Below are 8,312 nucleotides of genomic sequence, written 5' to 3'. Positions count from 1 at the left end.
GAGAGGGCACAGGCCGGGCTGGGGGACCCCCCCTCCCCCGCCCCCCGAGGGCACAAATTTTTGTGCACCGGGCCCCTAGTATAATAATAAAAGCATAGTATGCTAATTGGACCAGATGTCCTTTCGGATGTCCTTTCAGGACGCAACTGGGGCTGCAGCCACCAGGGCTGCTAGGAAGGGATCCAGGCAGCCACGGCTGTGAAGGCCTACTCTTGAAGGAATTTTGTGCATCGGGCCTCTAGTATTTAAATAATTACAATTATGTATAAAATCTCGGGAGAAATAGAGGAAAGGGAGGCCTTTTTTCCTGGGGAAGTCTGCAAAACAGAGACAGTTTTAAAAGTGGGTATTGAAGAGTAAGTATGACCTCAGAGGTGGACACCCTTAGACAGTAGATGGTCTGATGAAAGTCAGAGACACTGGGAAGTACTTCCTGCTTCTGAGAAGAGCCTCTTTAATGTGTATGGCTAGAGGAACACATAATGTTACCTGCTGGCGGCTCACACTGAGCCATGACAAACAATCCATTCTGATCAGCTAGAGCAGTGGTTCTCACAAACTGAACATAATTAAAGCATAGTGATTAATCACAAAAACAATATGTAATCATATATGTGTTTTCCGATGGTCTTAGGTGACCCCTGTGAAAGGGTCGTTTGACCCCCAAAGGGGTCGCGACCCACAGGTTGAGAACCACTGAGCTAGAGGCTGCCGTGGAAGATAGAGGAGTTCTTCCATCCACATTTTTCTAAATATATCTACTTCTAAGCAGTAACAAAGAAAAGCTGAAGGATGAGTGTTGGGGGAGACAGACATTTTGTTCATTTCTTGCCATTTTTACTAACAGACCCATCTCTTGGAAAGTGACAGAGCATTTCAGGTAGGAACATACGTCCCGTAAATCTTTCAGTGTTTCATGAGTTTCTTCCTCTTACTCATTTTATAAAATTTCAACTCCCTCTTCTATTGCTTTATGTCACTATCACCTCAGTTTCTTCAAAAAAATATGAAAGACTATATAGTAAATGCTGTCCATTTACTAAAACATGGACTTAAAAAATCAAATAGGGAAGTATCTATTTAAAAAATAGAATCACAGTGCAAAAATAATCTAGGGCTGGTATTCATAGCATTAAGGAAATCCTCTGAATTTGTAAAAACTATGTCAATATTAAAAATCACTCATGCTGATGAATCTCAGAGGTAAGGCGGAGATGGGGAATGGGGAGAAATTAACAAAAGAACTTACATGCATAGATGCTTAACCCAAGGACACAGACAGTAGTGCTGTGAAGTCTGGGGAGGGGGGCCGGTAAAGGGTGGAAGGGTTCAGTGGGGGGGAAAGGGGAGAAAGTCACTCATGCTGGAGAGTGGCACATGTCCTTGATAACCCACAAGTCCTTCCTGTGCGGTATGAAGTGCCAGGCTCTGCGAGCAACAGGAGGCAGGTGGGAAGTCCAGTGAACAAAGGGAACTGCAGTTTTAACAAGAAACGTGTGGCCAGTGGACAGACCCATTCTAAAGTAGATTTCATATGTACTACCCAAGAACAAGACAAGCTTTCCCTTTTTATATACATTTAAAAAACAACTTTTATGTGGCCCTAATTATTTACTCTAGGGAAAAAGTATCAGGAACAGTTAAGTTTTTGAAACAGTTTAATGAATGATATTTAAAACTTGAACATCCTCATTTTATTAAAATTAAAACAGGTTAGGGCAATGGAGGTAAAGACTGCCTTTGTCAGCCCGTGACAGGAGGAGCATGTGAAGGGAATGATAGTGAATGCATTCCACAAGAACGCCGGGGGACTTCTGTAGAATTACACCGCAAACAGTGCAAACTTTGGAAGGTTGAATGATGCCCCCAGTAATGCCCCAAGGGGTGAGTGAGTCCCAGTTCCCAGAACCTGTGAATATGTACTTTATACGGAACATGACTTCACCCATGTGATTAATTAAGGACCTTGAAATGAGGGGATTGCCGGCATTATCTGCCTGTGGCTGATATAATCACAAGGGTCTACATAGAGGAAATCAGGAAGATGGGTGTCAGTAGAAGGCGATGGAGGGTGAAAGCAGGGGGTTTGGAGTGACACAGGGAAAGGGTCAGGAATGCTGAGAGCCGGGAAGGTGAGGAGATGGAACCTGGAGGAGTAATGCAGCCCCGCTGACAAGCTGGCTGGAGACTTCTGACCTCCAGAGCTGCGAGGATGCATTTGTCACGTGGTAAGTCACTAAGCCTGTGGGAACTTGCTGCCGCAATAGGAAACTGATGCTCTAACATCAATCTTTCTAAGATATTTTATTGGTGACTATTTCAGAAATAAAATACTAGATGAAAATAATTCTCATTCTCAAGGGAGTTTTCCTGGACTTGGGAAGAGATGGGTAATTCAAATAACAAAATTGAAATATTCATAAACAAGAATAGTAAAAGCAACTTTTACCAAGCACATTCTTATGTCCTAGACACTTTGTTAATCTTTGAAATTGCATTAACATATATAACTGAATTCTCACACAACCCTATGAGTTAAGTGTTAATATCTATTTGCTATAGATAAGAATTCAGGTCCAAATAGGAAATTGAGTTAGTCAACAGGAATATTTTCTAATGCTACTGCTGTATGTGCATTATCAGGGGGAAGAGGGTCAGAAAAAAATGATTTATTTTATAGAATGAAACATAGAATACTTCAAATTCGTCAATATTTCCTACTTTAGAAAAATGGTGGAAGGGCAGTCTTCATTGATTGTGGCAAATTTTCAATGGTGGCTCTAAATATCATACTACAAAGTTCATCTGTAATGTAGCAGTGATAATGGAAACCAACCCATTAGATAATTCTGATTTTTCTACCATTACAGGTCTGTCAACAAGAGTTTTATGCCATAATTATATTTCTGTATACTTATTTTACAACTGTATTTAGGTGCCTCAAGGAATTGGTTACACATATGTCCGCATTACATTGCAATGGCAGCCAATTTTTAAAATAGCATTTTAAAATCTTTTCATAGCATTTTACCTCAAGTAAGGTTTAATAATAGCAATGTGATTTCAACTTCAGTATATTCAGAATGTCTCAGTATTGACATAAAAAAAGCAGTTATTCAGCACCTCCATGGATATGTGTAATTATTCCTTGGCGTTCAAAAGGTATGAGGTAGAGCTTATTTTAATGAACTACCAAGGGTACTTCACAAAAACTGCTGTAATGTATGACATCTCATATTTTTGCATTTTGAAAAATATTTTCATGGCTAACCAGTAATTGTCAAGACTCAACACTTTAACTTGATGATTACATGTATCCAAATGCATGTTTTTGTATATCAAATCTATATTTCAATTCCAGTTTATTATTTGTCAAAAATAAATGGAACTTTTGAGCTGACTGGACACTTTTTGCAGCTCCTCAGAGCCTTCTCTCCCGGGACGCAGGCGGGAGACAGACGGCCGATTGTCTGTTCCTCAGGGACTTTTCTCTGTGCTCCACGCAGACCCCATGCCCCCTTACGCAGTTTCCTCAGACAGACTCACTACCTTGAGAGGAACATAGGTTTTTAAACATCATGATTTTAGCCTTGGTTCATCTGATTGGGAATTTGCATTTCACAAATTTTAATCCAAAACACTTCAAGCTATTTTCCATAGGATACATTTCTTAGATGTTACCCTCATCATTATTGTTAATTCTTCCCGATTTGTTACCTTACTGTTACCCCACGGTGAAAGAATGTATTAACCTATTTGGGTTTCTCTTCCTATCTCCCTGTCTACCTATTTTTTTCTCTGTCCTTTTTTTTTCACTTTTTCCTTTGTGACTTTCTTCTTTTCCTAGTTTTCTGTCTTTTTTTCCATTTGGTAAGAGTTCCCCTGCTCCCCACCGCCACCACCAGTTACCTCCCTCTGCAGGTGGCGATCCGAGGGGCGATTGGGGGCCTCCGCTGGTACATGCCTTGGCTGGCCTGGGACCTGTGGGCTGGGGGCAGCTCCTGCGTTGAGCATCTGCCCCCCCTGGTGGTCAGTGCACGTCATAGCGACCAGTCATTCCACCGGTTGTTCTGCTGTTTGGTAGATTTGCATATTAGGCTTTTATTATATAGGATTATATAGGATTTGTCCAAATATCACATCTCTTACATATGTACTTCCACCTAAATTCCAGCAGTCATGGTAGATATTTTATAACATGTTAATTTTTTTTCTTCTTAAGTCAAACAAGCCTGCCTGCGTGCTTTATAATTTCCACAAAGACATCTCTATCAGTATCAAATTTATCACTCCTGGAATATGTCCTCCTCTTACTGAATCAGATTAAAGTTTCATTAAATTGTTTAGCTACTGTGGTAAGATGATGGGGAGCACATGCTCATCAAAGTGCAATGGAGCCTAATGGGACACACACCATCTTGCAACCTGAAAGAGACACATGTGAAGATGACCTCTGAGCCATACGAGTGGAGGAGCTGAAAAAACATGAGGTCTGGGAGCTGAGGACACGGTGGAGCCATTCATGAGACACAGATATCAAAACCAGTTCTCTTGGTTCTGTGGGAAAAATACCCCCCTGGTTTTCAAGCCAGGAGAGTTGGGTTTAGTATCTTATGTAGCTTGAAATAAGCCTAAATAAAATCTATTCTTTATTTAATGGCCCCTATCTTGAGAGCTCTTTATGTGTCTTCAGAATTGTTTCCTTGGACACACAGGATGACTACTGTGTCACCTCAAACCTTTACATTAGCAAGTCTTAATTTTTTTCCTCAGGGTCAAACAACCAATGGAAGTTGATTTTACTTCTAATTCTTTAAAAAGTTGAAAATATATCTTGACTTATTTCAGAGGTGCAGATGACACTCTTAGTCATAGGTGTCAATATGTAGTTCTCTTATTTGAGAATAAGTTAGAAAATGGTTATTGTAAATTGTCAACTACAGTAATTTCCTCATATGTATTTCTTCTTTGGGTTGTGAACTATTAAACAAGAAATGAGATGCTTAGTAGTTATGAGGAAACTTTGATCTGAGATTATCTACACAGTGAGAAATTCTCATATCCCAGACACATATTTCTAAAATTGCAATGTCTTGCACTATTGATGATTGTATAAGAAGAATTACTAAAGCAGTCGAAAGTACATATCTAGTATTGCCACGTTAATTATGTTATGTCCCAGTAGAGGTAAAACAAACAAACAAACAAACTACAAATTAAATGATTATATGTTATTGCTCTTAACACCACACCTAGTTTAAGAGATATCAAACTTTATTTTTTTCAAGTGAGTTTCTTAAATAATGAAATCAAATAAATGTTAGCTCCCACTATATGTAAAGAAGTCTTCTAGGTGACACAAAGGATAGATGAAGAGGAAAAAAAATCTTTAAATTCAATGGTATTAACAGTTTAAAAGATTGGAGAATAATAAATTAGGAAAATCCTTAAAATCAATACATATAGTATATCTAAGTAGCACTATTTCTAATGCAAACATTTGTTAAAACTTACATTTTGTTATAAAATACAAAAAGATGCATTGATGATGACTTCCAGCAATGAACTGATGTAATAAGACTTCGTTTTCTTGTCCTGAATGGGCCTCTGATGCTGTCAATCATTCTGGGATGCTCTGTGCTAATTCTATTTTAACATGTAAAAAAAGGCATTTTAGCACTGGTGTGTGTGTGTGTGTGTGTGTGTGTGTGTGTGTGTGTGTGTGTGTGTATGAAAATATTTTTACTTGACAACTTTTCTTTGCTCAAGGGCAGAAGAATCTAATACAAACTACCACAATATATGCATACTAAAACTATAATTTATTTATTTATTGAATTTATAGTGGTGACATTGGTTAACAAAACTTTATAGATTTCAGGTATACAATTCTACAACACATCATCTGTATATCGTATTGTGTATTCACCACCCCATGTCAAGTCTCCTTCCATCACCACTTACCCCCTTTATCTTCTCCTGTCTCTCTCCACCCCCTTCCCTCTGGCAGTCACTATACTCTTGTCTGTGTCCATGAGTCTTTCAATATATTTTTTATTTGCTTAATCCCTTCACCCTTCTCACCCAGCTCCCAACTCCCACCCCTCTGACAGCTGTCATTCTGTTCTCTGTATTACGTATATTTAAAATCTAATGAACAAAATAAACAATGTGGAGACAGACTCGTAGATAAAACCATAATCTAAAACAAAGAACATGTAATATTTTTTCAATCTTTAATTTCTTTATTGATTAAGGTATTGCATATGTGACCTCAAGAACATGTAATATTTTAGTAGCTATGTACGAAAGACTTAATGCAGAGCATTATTTTTGCATATAAAGCAAATACCTGCAAAGTAAACAGCTAGTTGCCACTATCCGCTTTCTCCCCATCTTCTTGGGCAACAGGACCCCCAGATCTGAACGGGCACAACTGCCAGAGGAAGTTTATGCTTCTCAGTATCTCTTTCTCGGGAGTTCCAGAAACATGACGGAGCCCCACACAAAATTTGATCCACATTCAAAACTGATGATGTGATATACACACACACACAAAGAGCATGTAACAAGAAAGGTGTCTTACTCACCTCATGAGGCAGAGGAAGGTAACCTCTGATCAGATCCAAAAGTGTGTTGCGTGCGGACAGTGAGAGGAGCCTGGCCTCGGGTTTCGAGGTGGCCAGGCAGGGGGTCAGCGTGCAGGTCCCCGAGTGCGCAGAGCCTCCTGTGGTGTGGAATTCCCTCCAGAGGCAAAGGAGGGAACTCCTGTGTTTCCTTGAGAGCTTACCCCAAAGGGGAAGAGGGAGGGGGCTTAAAACCATGCAAAGTAAACATTAAAAAATGGAGTCAGACTGTAGGAAAGTAGTTGTGTAACTCTATTCTGATCAATTGGAAGAAGGCCAATAATGTTTTCAACTTCTAGGAAATATGCTTAAGAGCATAAATGTTTTCAAAAACCATCGCCCCTTTTTCTTTCCTGCTGGATAGAATGCAGGCCTCTGGTTGGAACTGGAATCGCCATGGAGAGCCATGAGGTCGGGTTGAGGATGAAGCCACTTATGGAAAAGCATTTAGAGAAGCATCTAGGGTCTCTGTGTTACTTACTAAATACACTGACTCCCGCATAAACAAGATAAGTAAACTGCTATTTAATTTAGGCTGTGGAATTCCCTCCAGAGGCAAAGGAGGGAACTCCTGCATTTCCTTGAGAATTAAACTTTACCCCAAAGGGGAAGAGGGAGGGGGCTTAAAACTGTGCGAAGTAAACATAAGAAAAATGGAGTCAGACTGTAGGAAAGTAGTTGTGTAACTCCATTTTGATCAATTGGAAGAAGGCCAATAATGTTTTCAACTTCTAGGAAATATGCTTAAGAGCATAAATGTTTTCAAAAACCATCGCCCCTTTTTCTTTCCTGCTGGATAGAATGCAGGCCTCTGGTTGGAACTGGAATTGCCATGGAGAGCCACGAGGTCAGGTTGAGGATGAAGCCACTTATGGAAAAGCTTTAGGGAAGCGCCCAGTGTCTCTGCATTACTTACTAAATACACTGACTCCCACGTAAACAAGATAAGTAAACTGCTATTTCATTTAGGACACAGTTATTTTATTTTTTCTGTTACAACCAAACTTAATCCAAACTGCTACATTGAATAAAACAAGAACTGAGAATCAAAGAATTTGCAATATAACTTGGGCAGTCTGGGATGAGAAAACTCCATGAAAAGACACAATATAAACCTATGTCATACATAACATATTTTCCAGAAAGAGGTATAATAAGAATGCAGATTAAGGTTGTTGGTAACTAAAAAAAAAATGAAATAACTTGAAGGAGAGGCAATGAAAGTTAAGTGGTATTGCATCACATAAGGAAAGTAAGGTGAGAGTGCTTAAGAAGGGTAGTCTATGGACAGATAAGAGTTTCCTTAGAAGAAAGTAGGGACTAGGGTTTGATAGGAATTCAGATTCTACATCTGGGAGAAGGAGGAGGCAAGCCCGTAGAGGTAGGTTAATGTTATATTGTGGAAGTCATAATTCTTAAAGTTAAATTTAATTTTTTAGTTTATTTTTCAATGTAAGCCCTGGATAATTAGTAGTGGGGGAGCGGTCTTAGTTATATAGGGCCATTTATCTACTAGCTTTGACAGTGAGTTTTGATTAGTCTTTGTATTATTATTTCCATTAAGACAGAAGGAGAGGACAATAACTCATCCCTGGGACTACAAACTTGCTCAGAGAAACAACAGGGTCATGCTGATAATACTTTTCTGAGAAGCAGGAGAATACAGAACGAAGTTGTTCCCATTAA

Source organism: Myotis brandtii, unplaced genomic scaffold (assembly GCF_000412655.1).
Source record: "Myotis brandtii unplaced genomic scaffold, ASM41265v1 scaffold1304, whole genome shotgun sequence".
Taxonomy (NCBI): Eukaryota; Metazoa; Chordata; class Mammalia; order Chiroptera; family Vespertilionidae; genus Myotis; species Myotis brandtii.
This window is presented reverse-complemented; position numbering follows the sequence as displayed.